The sequence below is a fragment of the Thunnus thynnus genome, chromosome 12 (assembly GCF_963924715.1).
Source record: "Thunnus thynnus chromosome 12, fThuThy2.1, whole genome shotgun sequence".
NCBI lineage: Eukaryota > Metazoa > Chordata > Actinopteri > Scombriformes > Scombridae > Thunnus > Thunnus thynnus.
The window spans coordinates 15,846,896-15,863,937 of record NC_089528.1 but is presented as its reverse complement, the minus strand read 5'-3'; the positions used below and the strand labels follow the sequence as shown (position 1 = coordinate 15,863,937).

The 17,042-nt window shown below is 36.6% G+C and overlaps 1 protein-coding gene across 6 annotated transcripts in view; it reads left to right on the top strand.

The window, feature by feature from the left end:
- Positions 1 to 11,943: 11,943 nt before the first annotated feature.
- tnr (tenascin R (restrictin, janusin)) overlaps positions 11,944 to 17,042 on the top strand; it is a 188,583-nt gene continuing 183,484 nt past the window's right edge. For all 6 annotated transcript variants that reach the window (XM_067605816.1, XM_067605818.1, XM_067605819.1 and 3 more), the window contains exons 1-2: positions 11,944 to 12,074; positions 13,705 to 13,977. The gene's annotated coding sequence lies outside the window, so the exon portion shown is untranslated. The remainder of the gene's footprint in view (positions 12,075 to 13,704; positions 13,978 to 17,042) is intronic.

Here is a 17,042-nt window from a genome sequence, read left to right as displayed (position 1 = left end):
TGTCAAAAACAAATTTTCACATAAGGAAACAACATTAAAAATACTATCAGAAATGCTCAGTTTGAGAATTGGAAACAGCCATTTTCATGCAGAATATAACTGCGGTTTAATTGCAGTCTTGGACGCGATGGGACGGGAAATTGAAGAGTTGGGGATAAACTTTGAGGGGAGAGAAGAGAGGGAATCCATCTCTGAGGAAGAGGAGGATTAAATCTTCAGGCCACAAAAAGAAATGACATATCTACAGATGTAACACACTGATCCATGAGCAGGCAGATAAAACATTCAAGAGTGGGCTGCGCTGTCTGACAGCCAGTGACAGTCGCTGCAGACTGGCGCACTGTCCTTCACTCGGAGTAGAGGCTGAGTGCAGTCTGATCCAATTTCATTCCCTCTGCTCCAGGACTGCTCCACAATTGAGCATATTTATCATTTTTATTTAGCTAGCACTTTTCAAAGGACAGCTACAAAGTGTTTTACCAAGAGGGAAATGTACGCAGTAAATAATAATAGCAATAAAAAGGAAGAGAAATGTAAGCGTAGCAAGAAACGACAGAAGTAAACCATGTAAGAGACTGAGAAAATGAATAAAAGCTCATTATATAAAAGCAACTCGCAAGCAACTTTAAAGGATTCATTCAATTGATGATGCTGATCTGGCAGCTCAGGCTCCTCGAGCAGATCGAGTCTTGCCTTCAATCAGGACTTTGGAAGCAGCCACAGAGCGCTGTGTGTTTGTACGTCTCTCATCTTTCACAGACCGCCATGTGATATATAGTAATGTCACATCCTTCTCCATGGATATTTATGATAAAAAATGGTACTGTCTGGAAAAGAACAGGGATGCTAATAATTTCTGTGAAAACTGCAGTTTTGCTTCTTATGCGACCTGCAGCTCAACACAAGGATGTTGCCATGGACTCGTTTTAAGTGATGGTGGTGATATGTCCATACACTGTAGACAAAAAGTAGATCTTACAGTATAGTGAAGATCATTTGGGAATTACATTTCCAAGATTCCTGCTATCATCACACAGGTTGCAAAGGATAAGTTCAAAATTTCTCAAGTCTGTCTTAAAACAACAGTCAGGTGTCCAAATTAAGATTGAAGCAGGTTTTCTTTGCTGTAATCATTCTTCCTGTTCATACTGGCCATTAGAGGATCCTCTTAAAATGTGCTTACAATGCAAGTGATGAGGGACAAAATCCACAGTCCTCATTTTGTGCATTTTTTTTTTAAATTTAAGGTTAATAAGAGGCTTCAGCTGTCTGACTTTGACAAATAAAGTGGATATCTTCCACAGTTACAGTATTTTTAATATAAAATGTACCTCTTGTGTTTGTGTCTCAGGGGACAGTGTTTTTCTGTTCAGCTGCAGTGGAAGGATAGTAATAAAAAGAGTGAATCTGGCACCAAGAAGACAGTAACTGTGGAAGATACTGATGTAATTTGACTAATTTGGAGGGCTGAAATCTCATATTAGCTTCAAATAAATTTTTAAATACATTTTTGCACAGAAGGAGGACTGTGGATTTTGTCCCCCATCACTTACATAGAAAGTGCATTATGAAGGGATCTCTTAATGGTCAGTATGAACAGGAGGAATGATTACAGTGAGGAAAAAGTGTCATTATTCATTTTGGCTCCTGACTATTGTTTTAGACTTGAAAAATTATGAACCCATCCTTCAAACTAGGAAGCCATGCCACATGTACAAAGACATGTGGCAATATTACAAATTACATCTGAATAAAAGTAGAGCATAACTTAAATGATCTTAGTTTACTTTATAGGCACAAACAAGAGAGTATTATGGAAATGTTGGAACATGACCATGTTGTTCAGTATTTATTTATCTTTTTTATCATATTTCTTTATGTTTGTATTGTGATATTTAAGTCAGTAAATTGGAAACACAGTCAGCCTTCAGTTGGTTGATGCATGATTGACTTCAATCATTCTCCCTGATATAAAAGTGAAACTATACATTCAGAACAATCAACCCGACTTTCTCAACTAAAAAATGCATCGCAAACACATGTAAGCACCCACACAGCTCCTATGGGTGCTTTTCCTGAGCTCCTATTGTTTTTTCCTGACACAGACTTTTATTTTTACTTATGTGCTTCTGTGGACCCTCCTTTGATGATATTGATGCTGAGAGTGTTAATACTGACTTTAGCCTTCATCTAAACAAGTCTAAATGTAAAGCCACTACTGCATGTGAAGGACTTGAACATTTCTGTGGTACTATCAAAAAGACAACTATGATACATATATAAGGAATTTGCAGGTGAAAGTAAAAGTAAATGATCACCAGTATTGTTTTATTCGTTATAATCACATACAATTTCCACACATAAACCTAAACCTGAGGATAATGCAGCATTTGTGTCATATCTGACTTAATTACAAGTTTCCAGCTTGTAAATAACATTCATGTCAACATCCAAGTCATAATTACGACCGGGAAACTTTCTGAAAGCGCTGAAATATCCAATTTGACACTTATAATAATTATGATATGGATGTGCTGGACAATCAAACAACCATGGACAAATCCCATCAGCCAGACAGTCGTTCAATGTAATGAAACACTGAATGGAAATGGATATTGTTTTATATTGTCAATGCACAGTATTTTAATCTTCACACAACCAACTCTGTAATCACACAACTGTCTAAATGACATGAATTTATCTTTCCCATCTCTGCCATCCATCACCTTATAACATGAACGCTGAGTAATTCAGAATCCAAGTCCCTGACTCAGCTATCTCTTTGTAAAAGCCAGATTACTGGTAAGAGGAATAGTCGAGACAAACAGACAGACATACGCAACACACACACATACAGTTTTTAGTGATACACTTGCTGCTTTCAGCTGCACTGACAATTTATTCAAAGTTTGCTCAAACAGAAATTAGTTTAATTAATTAGAAGTGAGTCCATTGTTGAAAAAACCTCCACCATATTGTGTTGGTCACCTAATTTGCTTTTATGTCTCTTGCATCAGGTGGATGTGAGAAACAGTGATGAAACTGAGGGAAGTGTGGAGGCGCAATTATCAGAAATATTTCCTCAGGAAGCCTTTGGCCCGTTCTCAAAAATGAATTAAATTTACACCAGAATGAAAGAACAGGGAGAAAAGCTAAAAAAAAAACAGCACCACTGTGAGGGCTTACAAAAAGCAAGTGACCTTTGGTAGAGAAAACATGATTAAAGAAAAGCTCTTTAGCCATCGTGCTGATTGGTACAACACCAGTCTTGTCCTCAGGCTGTACTCTGACCCAGCAGTTCTTCACCTGTCCTTCAGGAGTCCTCAGTGGGGGTTTCCTGCCCTGCACACCTGCTGCTCATCCTCTCAACAGCACTCATTAACTGCTGGCTATGCCTCACCAGCTGAGTCATACTATTAATTAGCCTCTGTTAGTCTGTCAGAATTCAATAATATACACGGTAAAATCAGCAAACACAAAGCATAACTATCAGAGTAAATTCCAGCACTTAAAAAGTTTCTATATGGGTCCACACAATGTTTAAAACACTTTTGAAGAGTTGGTATTTTGATACTAATACTAACTTTCTGTGTAGTTTAAATTTAACAGTCATTGACTCCAACAAGTGATAGCTTCTCTCATTGCTTCTCTCTCTGTGCATTGCTAGATATGAACCTCACAGTGAAAATTGTGGGAAAAAAAAGTTAAATATCCATTTTAACACTGTAAAGTGTAAATATAGTTCATACAGTTATTTGGAAAATCACATTTTATACAATAAGCAATGAACATGGAATAAACAATGCTAAAAGAAGAGAATGTTATGCTGCACAATTATTAAAATATGCATCACCTGAATATTTACTATGTTAATAGTGCTCTATTTTGAACACTACTGCCAATTCCAAAAGTATCAAAAGTGCAACTGGCTTGAACCAAAAGGACTTTAAGTCTTATTGTTAAGTAATGTTATCCTTCTGAAATCACAAAAGTCACAGTTGACACAATAGTCTTGTTCTTGCTCTGTTTTAAAAATAGATGTGTGTGATTGCTGTGAAGGCCGAGGAGGCTGTTTGAGCCAAGACTACATTTAATAAGCACAGTCCTGCCAACTCTCACTCATCTGACATAACCCTCATGCTTTCAGTATTGAGCTGATGCTCTCATTCCTCAATAAATGTGACTTCAAGTAAGAGATGAAGTTTTTCATTTTGCTAAAATACAGAGTAGTGGTTAGCATCTGAGAGCCAAGAAAAAATTAATTGGACAACATTTTCTTATTCCACCTACAGTATTAAGTCTACCCATCTCTCTGTCTCCTCTAATGGCAACATGCCAATTAAAAAATTAGAGTTACTTTTGTCAGCAAAAGGAATAATTTAGGTTTTAAAACACCCAAAAGGCAGATTTACATTTACTGATGCAACAGTACAATTATAGCAACTAAAAAATTCCAATTTTGATGAGCCACATTTATATTACTTGCCAGTCGAAGACATATATAGTTAATATAACTAAAGCATGCTGGCTTACCCCCTCTTCACTTGGCATTTTCATTGGAAATCATTAAAAACGTAAAAGCGAATATAGCAAATAGAGTTAATTATGCAGCACATTTCTATCTAAAGAACCCTTCCCATCCTAGTTCAGCAAGTCGATTTCACATTGTAAATTGATTATTATTGTTTGTATTTATGGAGGTGTGTGTGTGTGTGTGTGTGTGTGTGTGTGTGTGTGTGTGTGTGTGTGTGTGTGTGTGTATGTGTGTGTGTGTGAGAGAGAAATTAGATTAAAAATTAAACTAGAGAAACAGGATGTGTTTTACATACTGCTCCTGAGGTTGTATTCACGTTTTTCATTTCACTTGCAGATTAGTGTCATCATTATGTCACAGCAGAATCTAAATCATATTCACATGATTAGTGTCATTACATTAAAATTCTTATCTTTGTTGATCAGCTCCCTCTACAATATATGTCCATATTCTGATCTATCACACACATAGCATTAATAAACAGTACATAAATGTGATCATTTGTTCGTAACACTATATAACGATATAGATATAATGTACTTGTACGCACAGAGAAGGATATTTTTGAGTATTTATTAGTGTATTTGTATTTTAAAACTCCTCCTGTTATAAACTTTATCCATAGCCTATATAACGTATCAATTATTTTAAATTTGTTTAACCTTTATTTAACCAGGAAGTCTCTTGAGATACGTTATCTCTTTTACAGGGGAGACCTGAGCAAAATGGTCATGTAAAATACTGTAGGTGTCACAAAGTTAGATAAAAACACAATAATTTACAACAATCACATCCAACACAACGGTTAATTAATGATAAATAATGATAAAATATAACACAGGTGTAAATGTATAAAATAAGTCTTAATATCATATTTTATATGGTAATTGATTCATTTATCAATAGAATACTTATTATCATATTTCCATTATATTTATTAATGAGGTGTTTATTTACTTACAAATCTTTACTTGTCCATGTCAGTGACAACTGTAAACTCCATCCGCTGATGAAGGCCACGACATGGGGCTGAGAAATCCAGTAAGTGCACCTTGAGTTAATAATTTTTTGCTGGACTAAACTGAACCTTTAAGCTCAACATGTCTTCATTTATAAACAGTTGTTAAACCTGCCTGTGAATAAATAGATGTGTATTAACAGTTAATAAATGCTTTATGACACACTTAAGATTTGTTCATGTGTGAATTCACGTCATTAATTGATCACACCCAGTTATATTGATATCAGTCATTTATTAATTGCTTAGAAGTTATAATTATTGGCAAATGCATTAATACATACTTGTAGTATGTAACATACACATGCACATTGTAGTGTGTTATAAACAATTTGTTAACATCAAATACTGCGAGTAAAGCTTTATTTAAACTATATTTTCAGTAGATATTAGCCTTTTGTACATATAGACTTTAAAGCAGTCTGCTGACTGTTAGTATTATTATTAGTATAGCAAATGGCAAATTTGACATAATGTACCATTTTTTTTCCTGTCAGTTGTCAAATATGCTAGTCTGACTGCTCTCACTTGTCACCTGACCTCACTTCAACTGTTATCTCGCCATACCTGTCCATCTACAGTCACTTTTTGTAGCCTTCTGTGTTACTTTTCTTGACTAAAAATATATAGCACCAACATCAAAGTACCTCAGTTAAGTTGTTCCCCCCCTTTGTTTGTGACAAATAGTCAGTGACAGACCACTCTCCTGGCGCTGGCGAGGTGCTGAAAAGAAGTGAAATGAAGTGTGGAGAGACGTTCAGACACCTGAGATTACTGCAGTTGGCCAGCTCAGTAGATCTTTAATTAGAAGAAAGACGGAACGTTTTCATGTTTAATTAAGTAAAGAAAGAATGTTTCCTCTTTCATTTAGAAAAGGCTGGATGTTTTCCCTTGGCAATTACACTCCCGTGACAGATGTTAAGACCGTGTTCCCATTTCTAAAAAATTTCTTCTGAAAGTGTTCTAATCCGCAGCACTGAAGTTGTACATATGAACTGATTCCCACCTCATCTGTCAGGCTTCATCATTGGTCTGTCCTTTACTGTAAATGAAGGTTATAAAAACTGTATGGGTCATTACAACTTCCATCAAATCATCACCTCAGTGCCTCTGCATCCACCCAGACAATGCGTTAAATCTTTGTTGACAATAAAAGAACCCATTTAAGTATTTCAAATCATTGTAAAAGTTAAACATTGCTATTAGGATTAAATATTTGTAGCAATTTGTGTGTATTAAATGTCAGGCACCAGACTATTTACAAGTGTTTGAGCACACTAGAGATGAGCATAGGTAGAATACCAGGCAAAGTAAATCTTATAATATTTGGATTGAACTGATTGATTGATTCCTTTCAATGTGTGGGAGTGCAGGGAGCTTCACTCACTGCCTCACCAATTGGCGAAAGCACTTTTATTCATTTGTTTAGTTTAATATTTGGTTTGTAACATGTATTTATCATCTAAACTGAGGGTCCACTTGCTGATTAATGCATTTGCTTTATTTAGTATGTTGTTATTCAAGTATTTGTTTAATTGGTTTCTTGTTTGCTTTGATTTCTAAACAGTGGTTCTCTCATAAACAAGCGCGCATGAATGCCAATGTTGGCAATATGGATTTTAAAGCGTCAAAACCCTCATATGTGTCAGTGAGCGTCCTTTGTTTTGTATTTATGGCATTTTTTTCTTTCCTTCTTTCCTTCCTTCTCTACTTCTTTACTTTCTTCTTTAGTATCTCTTTTACTTCCTTATTTACTTCCTTCATTCCTTCTTTGTTTCTTTCTTTCTTTACTTCCTTCCTTCTGTACTTCCTCTTTTACTTCCTTACCATTTACTTCCTTCTTTCCTTCTGTCTTTCTTTCCTTTTTTCCATTCTTTTCTTCTTTACTTTCTGTTACTTCATTCTTTCCTTCTGTACTTCTTTCTTTACCTGAATTACTTCCTTTTTTATTTATTTATTTCCTGTTTTCCTTCTTTCTTTACATCCTTCTTTAATTCATTTTTTACTTCCTTCTTTCTTTTCTTATTTCATTCCTGTTTTCCTTCCTTATTTCCGTATTTCTTTCTTTTTTTTACTCCTGTCTTTCATTCTTTACTTCTTTATTTCCTAATCCTATTGTGGTTTAGAAATGGAAATAACTTTCCAGACTATAGTTTTTTGTTATTATTCATTCACCATTAGGCTGTATGCTGACTCTTCACTTAAAAGCCACTTCAGCAAAGCAAAACAGGGCTTACAGAGCTAAGGATAACCAAGTTTTTGATAAAAAGGGGATTAAAAGCCTTATTTAGTTCAGCATCACATCCAATCTCAAGTAAATACAAACCGTGTTGCCTGGGGCTTTACTCTGGAAGATATGCAGTGGTGTAAATAAAGAATGTTTACCCTTGTTTGACAACATAGTAAGAAGAGGAATATTGGGAGCAGCTGAGGGCACAGAAATAACAGGCTGAGGTTATCTACATGTGATTGAAATCATTGCTTACCATCACATTTTCATGAAATGGTCCACTTTCTCAGGCCCATAAATGACAATGATGCAATGAATGGCCATACAATATGGGAAATGTCATTGCCATTGTATTCATTCCTAGATTAATGTTTATTGCAAAAGGTAAATAAATAAATCGGAAACCCATTGGAGCAGTGGCGAGGCTTGAACAGTACAACTTGTGTTTCGCATGGAAATGGCTGTTTAAAATAAACAGCGTTGCTGCTGCTATTTGGAAAGCATGCTCATCAGCTGTGACCTGAGAAAGAGAAACAATATAGCCTACTGCAATTTATTTTACAGCACTACTGCAAGTTTTATCCTCTGATCAGTTTTCTGAGATTGGGTGAGTCTTTATCTTTATGAGTGTCTGTCTGTTTATGTGCACACAGGCACATTTGAATTCCAAGGCATTAAAAGCTCTTAAACTTCACTATAAACAATGTTATATTAGAAAGTGCACATATGATACACAGATATATTTGGATAAGGCTGTTTGGGGCTCACACTGAATCAGTTACCAATCATCATGAAATAAAGCCACTGTAAAAACCAACACGCTATATCCAACTTCACGATTGAACATCCAATCAGTAAAGATATTGCGCACAGCTGTAAAATGAATTCATACACATAGTCATATACTTTGAATAAGAGATTCAATATTAGCATTTTGTGAAACTCAGCTGAAGATGACTGAAAGTACAGGCCTATGATTTAAGACATTAGTGATGTAGGTGTTGTCTTATGTTAGTTTATGTTTTAAAAGATGATCAATTTTGGAGTGAAAGCCAGTTCTAATTCTGCTTTGAATGGAAGTGATGGGATTACCTTCTTGTCTGAATTTTTTTTTAACACAGATTAACTTCACTGACCTTTTTTTCTTGTTGCGACATGCTGTTACTAATGTAAAAATCTTACATTGTAGCCGCACTTTTTAGCTGAAATGTCTGACAGTTGTTGCTGTTTCATCACATTATAATGTGATTGTGGATGATGCTGTGGAGTTACTCTTTGTCTCCTACGTTCACATGATATTCTGATAAATCTATGAATACCGAAGTTCTGCTGACTACTTACACTGCAAACAAAGATGGTCTGCAGATCTGCTAAATCAACATCTTTCTAGGATCTGATTAAATATGGACTAACTGTGAAATATTTATTGAATAATTAAATAAATTAACTGAATTCTGCATGTGGGTTGTATTCTGTAATTTTTTGTCACAATCCACTGGTGTGGAAGCTACATAACATTGCGGATCATTAGTGTTGTCATCATGGTAAATAAGACTAAAGAACATAATTTTAATCTTTAGAAATATCAAGGACACTTTTTATGAGTGCGGTTACATTTACTCAGATATATTCAGACTTTCTTGTAGATAAAGATCCCCTCTTTACTTCAAACAATGGAGCTGTGAATGTGGAAAGTACATGTGATTGTTATAACACAGAAAAAAACTCTTTTGACTTTTCTCAAAAATCCGGGTATCTGAAGGATTTCTTGCTGAACATTTCTAATTAACTCACTGTGATGAACCCTGCGTACGCCGGCAAGTGATCTCCCACAAACTCTGTTCAGCAGCTGTGACAGCTAGCATCAGGTTCTTCTTCTATACATGGCTAATGGCACCCTATGGATCTCTATCTAGGCCAGCTTCTTACCATTCTGCCCACACATTATTCTTTCCCCACATACAATTATTATCTTTCCTGTTTGTTGGAAAGCCCGAGGTATTTTTGGTTTGTCTCCTGTGGTGTGAATATGCTTTGACTCCTTGTGTCGTTTTGAAGATTGTAAGGAGAAGTTGAGGTGTGTGTGTGTGTGTGTCACTTGCTAAGAATAAAACATCAGCATTCCTCTTGGGTCTTTTCTTTATCATAACGTGACAAAGAAATCAGCACCACTAAAAACCATATTTTTCTGCTTTTTTGCTGTTCTGTTTGAGATTATTTCTTCTACAGCTACAAATACCTGCAGCTATCTTCGTTCATTGATGCAAAGTAATGCTTGAGTTTTAGTTTTCAGCCATTCTTCAAAAAGATTATTTCTTTTACAGCCTTTCAGTTGGTCAGTCAATCAACAAGGCATAAACTGTTGTGTCTATGGTGGTAGTCTGCATTAGTACTATGGGCCGGTAGTTTACAGACCTTTTCTGTTTTCCAGCATTCACAGTGTAATAAAAAAAACAAACAGATCTTAATGACAGTCACCTGCTGAATGTGCTCATCTTAAATCTGAGTTTAAGACATGCATGTACAAGCATGATTTGTTACATCACAAATGGAGTAGGCCTACTACCAAATCTGCGCAGGAAACATCTTGTGTGCAGCAGTGAAATGTTTGAAATGAACATTATTTGCATATTCATAGGATTTTTTTTAATGAGTGAGAAGGACTAGAGGTAATTCTAGGATTTTTTAACTAGCTAATTAAACTTTTTTGTGGCAAAACCGTATTAGACACAAATTATTAGTCAGAATATTTTTTATATGTCTGAAAACATGTGTGGATGGCATCTTTGATTATCAAGAGCACAGCAGTGTTTACTGTGTACATGAACTGCTGCTAGATTCATCTTCTATACCTCTCAAACAATCACTGCTGTGTTAGTGAAGCTGCTCCTTGAGAACCAGACAGCTCTGTGGTTGTCGTTCAGTAGAGTCAACATCAAACAAACAAAAAAAAAAAACACTTCACCGATAAGAAAATACACTTTGTCAAGGCTGGAACAAGCGGCTCTATCATGGCGAGAGAGATGAGAAAAGTTTGGCCTTAGTGGAAAAAAAAGAGAACAATTGCAATTGCATGGCAAACTTACATGGCAAGACTAAAGCTACACAAGACTTCTTTGGTAGTGTAGTGTGCTGTATCTCTGTTGTCATGGTAACCAGTCAATAGGACATATAACAATCTGTGGCCGTTCCAACAATGTATTAACAAGGCTAATAAATATAGGATTTGATACAAATAGAATAAAAAACAAATAAACACTCATACTAATCAATGAAATATGAAATAAATGAAATAAGGTTATATGAGGGAAACAACCATACTACAAGTTAGATTAGACATCTTTTTGGTTTACCACTCTAACACGGTTTGGAGGGAAAAGGCTGACAGGCCAACAGAGAGAAGTTTATGTAACTTCCTTGGAGTGTCTAAACCTCTCAGTGCACTAATTGAAGTCTTTTGATAGAGCTGGGTGTGGTGATTGAAGATAATCAGTAGAGCGAAGTAACACTTGGTCTGTGAGAAGATTATATATATAATTATACTATTATTATAATTAAATTTGTTCTGCACTTGTTGTCTAGCACTTCATACATCAAACTCATGCGGGTCCTGGGAGATCTGAGGTGTCACCGAACCATTATTATTGAATTATATTAACTCTAAACTAACTGTGTGGCAACTGCAGCATTAAAGTTATAATGCACATTGTGTGTGGCACAACGTGTAATGTATCACATGTGTTTGGTTCAGTGCTGTGGTTTTAGTTCAACATGTAAAAGTGAATGTGAAAAAAGAGCAATAATAATAATAATAATAATAATAATAATAATAATATATGCAGTGTGCAGATGTGTGGAAACTGAACAATGGAACTTGGTTGATGTAACACATATACATTATTTTCTTATACTGGAACACATATTCATTATTCATTATTGAAAATCCTTCCATTAGATGTTGGCCATATTTGTTGACTATATTTAAAAAAAAACAACTAAAACGATGTTTTCTATTTGGCATTTTTTGCATTGACCTAGGTAACTTACTGTAAAATCAGTGTTAAATCCGTGTTGTTGCAATCCAGCTTCCAGCCACTAGGCGGCAGCACTGAGTACAAAGATGCGAGCAGCACTTCAGAAACAATCCTGCTGGACGTGACTTTAATTCACCTGGACATTAGCTGAGTAAATTCTGTTTTTTTTTTTTTTTTTTTTTTTTTTTTTTTTTTTTGAGGATTCACCAGCCTGATATTGACATTTTTTCTTCCTCAAGGCCTCTGACCTGGCTTATGGTAAGTTTGTATCCTCATTCCTCCACAGTCTTCATTAAGTAGCTAATGTTATCTGAACTAGGACTAAATGGGTGGTAACCTAGGCAACAGGAGCCATTTTATCTATTATAAAATCGTGTTTTCTTCCTGCCTTTTATAGTAACATTAATTCAATAAAGGTTATATAAAGGTATATTACTGAAAAACGCAACGTAATTATATAGTAGTCTTCATTATTAACTTCATATGATAACTTTTATTGGTTGAGAGGAGTCCATGTTGACTTCTCACTCGCTTTTTAATCGAACAATTAATCAAATAATATTTTTGTCCACTTCTCACCGCTCACTCCAAAGTTTTCAATAAAATGCGTCACAGTTAGCTTACGGATTTGTCCACTTGCTTTTTACTGCACTTCAGTATCAGTAACTTATTGATTGAAAATCTTGAACATCTTAAGTGGTTTATGAGATATCTTGTTGAAACTTCTTGTTGAACTGGACGTTGATGCTATTTCGCGTCTTATGGTTAGGCCTAATAATAATTGTAAGCTTCCCCATGATTGCACTGTACTTACTGTGCTATTTGATAATTCAATAAAGTTTCTGATGCTGTTAATAATACATTATTATTAATAACTAACAATTTTAATGATGGATTAGTTGTCATCAAGTTCATCAAGTGAGAATCAGAATATCTTCTGGTTCAAGCTGTTCATTTAGAGGATTTCCTGCTTTTCTCTGTTTTGTGTTATTATGAATTTAATATCGTGTTTTGACATAACAAGCATTAGCTTGAGCTCAGGGAAAATGTGATTGGTATTATTCAGTATTTTCTGAAAGTTTTGAAACTAAACAGTTAGAACTGCAATGATTAGTTGATTAATCGATTAGTTTCCAACTATTAAATTAATCGCCAACTATTTTGATAGTTTATAAATCATTTGGAGTCATTTTTTAAGAGGAAAATGCCCAAATTCTCTGGTTCCAGCTTCTGAAATGCTAATATTTTCTGGTTTCAATAGTCCTCTGTCACAGAATGTCCTCAAAAGACATTTGAGGATGTCACCATGAGCTGTGGGAAACAGTGGTTGTTATTTTATGGACCTAACAACTAATTGATTAATGGAGAAAATAATCAAAAGCTAAATCAATAATGAAAATAACTAGTAGTTGCAATGCTAGTCTGTTGCTGTAATGATTAGTTTAGCAGACCATTGGTGCCTACCCAAATCCAGTGGCAAATTCACAGCACAGCTTCAGACACTTCATATAAAATTAGATTTCTGACTCTATGAGCAGCATGGAGAGAAGCCAGCCACTAGAGGTTGCACTAGCAGAGACACAGATACATAGATCAATAAAGAGAGAAAGACAGACGAATCAATGGAGAAACAGCAAAAAAGAGATGGTGAGATAGCATGCGGCTCAGCTCAGCAAGAGAGAGTGACAGAGTGAAGAGATAGTAAGAGAGAGCATTGTACCAGCTGACAACCTGAGAGAGAGAGAGAGAGAGAGAGAGAGAGAGAGAGAGAAAGAGAGAGAGAGAGAGAGAGAGAGAGAGAGCATCTCAGCTCACTAGAGAGGGAGAGAGGGAGAGAGAGTGGAGCAGCACTCAACCACGTTGCCTGTCCTCATATTTCCCACTGCAGCTGCGTGAGGCAGAGTGAGCAGCGGAGAGGAGAGAGCACATCTGAGTCTCGTGGAAACAGCAGGACCACGTACCACTTGGCCGAGAGATCGATGCAATTACTCCGAGCTGCACAGGAAGGGGTGAGCGGCACGTAGGACGTCCGTGTACTGCCACAGAGACAGAGAGAGAGAGAGAGAGAAAGCAGCCAAAGGGACAGAGAGAGTGAAGAGAGCGGGGAGAAGAAGATTATCCAAGGCCAATTTGAAAGCTTTCAGCTGGTCACTCTGAGCAGGTGAGTTAACTTGTGCTTCTGTGGGAAAAGGGGATGGATGTCGTGCATGTGCATCCTGCTTGTGACAAGTGTGTGTGTGTAAGTTTTGTATCTTCACTCCTGCACAGTTGTATATTTATTTGCCTGTGTTTTTTTTTGTGGCGTGTGTCACATTTTTAGTTTAGCGCATCACTTACAGGAGAGTGTGCATTTATAGTCATCTAGCCAGGTGATTAACTGGAGAACTGTATCAATCAAGCCGTTATCATGCTGAGCAGAGCGGAGCACAACAATAGCTGCCTAACAACCCCCTCTTGCCAGTTTTTTGTGTGTTTATGTGTGTGTGCTCGTGTAGTTTAAGTACATCTGTGTATGTTTGGAGAATATATTTTTTCGTAGCAGGTGAAATGTGCTTGAATTGCCGGCCACTTGACACATTTTAATAGAGTCATTAAAAAGCTTGCCTTGAGAAAATTGATTGAAGTAGCTGATGCCGTTGCATAGCAATTTTCCACAACTGTCATGTGAAGGATATTTTGTCCAAAGCTGTTAATATATTATTCAGAAACATAACTCATTGTGTCAGTTAAAGAATGTCCTTCTCGACATGTTACTGATGAGCTTGGATCATCGTTTAGGGAATTGGTTTGACACAGCAATTCAAATCATTTAACAGGAAAGAAATGATCTGTCACTCAATTTTGCACATCATTTTATATATCTCAGATTTCCAACTAAAGTATGATGATACTGTGGTGCTTTCAAACTTGTTCAGCTCTGTGTCATTTTAAATCATAGTTGTCATAGTTCTCAAAGTTGTCCCAATCTAATGGATCTACATATGTATGGCTGAATGGCAAAACTGTGAATTTCCAGCTCTGATTGACTGGTTTTATCTGCCAAATTCCTGAAGTACATTTTGGCATTTGTTAGACAGTTGTTAAAAAGCTTGAGGACCGCTGCTTATAAAGACAAGTGTAATTAACAGCTTTCCTGCACAGATAATTCAGTGCGTTTCAGCTGTACTGACTCACTATGAAATATGGTGACATTTAGAAAGTCGGACTATATGTGCACCATTTCTGCCTGTAATCACACTGTGACTTGTTCTACCGAATTCGGAAATACCACACCATGCTCGATACATCCCGTCATCTACATATATGTGTCTCCATTTCTCTTTAAGTCCCTGTTCCTCTCCCTTTCCCATAACTCCCCACCTGCTTCCCTCTTTCCCTCCCATGTCATCCTGTGAAGGTTATTGCCATATATCGAGTTGCTTTAATTTGTCAAAGTCAGCCAGACATATTGTCCATGGTCACAGCAGGGGGAAACAGGTAGGGGGGGAAGCAGTGTGAGGTATTATTGACATGATATGGAAAATGGTGATGTACTGGACCTGAGAGGAGTGACATACTGACAGAAAAAGGCAGAAACAGAGAAAATGAGGAATGCAAGCAGAAAGAGTACCAGCAGTTCCTTGTAAACAAAGAAGCCGAGTATTTCTGAGACAATTTTTTCATGCCTGTGTGTGTGTGCGTGTGTGTGTGTGTGTGTGTGTGTGTGTGTGTGTGTGTGTGTGTGTCGGCTGTGAGCGGAGAGGTATGAGGTTATCAGTCTTTGGATTCATCAATATCGCACAGAGCTTGACTTTTCCTCTCTCCCATGTGGGTCCTGTGTCATTAAGCTGAGAAACCGAATCTGAGAGATCGCTTTCTCTCTCCGTCTCTCTTTCTCCTCCTGGATACGATGGACTCTCTCTGTCTCTCTGCCTTTGCCTTTACCTCTCACTTGCTCATTATGTGTTTTTTAGTCACTTTCTGTCTCTCTTTGTCACACACATGCATATTCAAAGACACGCACACAAAAGAAAAGAGACATCCCTACGAGTGTAACTGCATTTGTAGAAAGTGCTGCTCATAAAACATGTATCATTTATATAGAATGACTGTGTGGAATTCACATGATTGAAATCCAGATTAAATACAGATGATTATACTGTGGCTCTAATATTACATTTTACTGTCCGTCATGTTGAAGAAAGAGATGCTGCCTTTTTAAGAAAACTGTGTCTGCATTTGAAAGATTGTTCTGGGACCTGCATTACAATTTAACTGTATAGGTAAGATTTATGGATGTGATAATGGTGACATCTTACTGTCTCTGCGTTGTGCACAGTTTCCTGTTTGCATTTGTCGAGTGTCAGTCTAGATAAGTGCCTGTCTTTAGTGGTTAGATTGCAAATGCAACTGTTTCTATAAATTGCTTATGGGGCAGGTGGTATTTGTTAAATTTTTTTTCACGTTCCCACTGTGTCAGGATTATCTTCACTATTTTCCTTCCTCTGTTTCCAACTCATTCACATTTATCTGAGTGCCAATGGGCAGCTGAACAAGATTGCAATCGTCTGTGTGGTAATTAATAATTTACATAATACTTCATTCCGGGGGAATTTTATTTTCCTCTGTGCCACTGTTAATTGTGTTAGCTAAGCTACCGTCATTACTTATCGTTAGGAAGACAGTTAAATGTGGACATATCCAGCTCTCATTAGCGACTGAATCATCCATCAGATACAGCACAGATTTAAACACAGGAGCCGAGAAGAAACTGCAGTAGGACGACTGAAATCTTTCACTGTTTGTTCCGCTTTCAGTTGTAATTCAAACACTCGGATCATCACCCAAGCACAGTTTGCTAATTACATTAGTACTGTTATGGTTCAGATACAGGCAAATAAGATTTGTACTGTTATTTTGATGTGAGAACAATTATCATAATTGTCGAGTATGTACATTATTCATTTTAACTTGTACTGTTATACATGACACACACACTTAGTGCAGTATTTAAATTCCTTAGATAAAATATGGAAACAGAGCATTTTTCTGTCCTTCCACCCCTGGTTCATGTTTTCGAGAAGCACCTCAATGACCTCCTGCGGCATCATCTCAGTCTGTGTGATGAATCCTGAGTAGACTGCTCTGATTTATGTTTGCAAGGCTGAGGAGCCAGACACGAGCATTTGTCTGAACAAATTCAACTGAGAACTGTTTGGTTCTTTCTTGCTTTTTGTATTGCTGTCA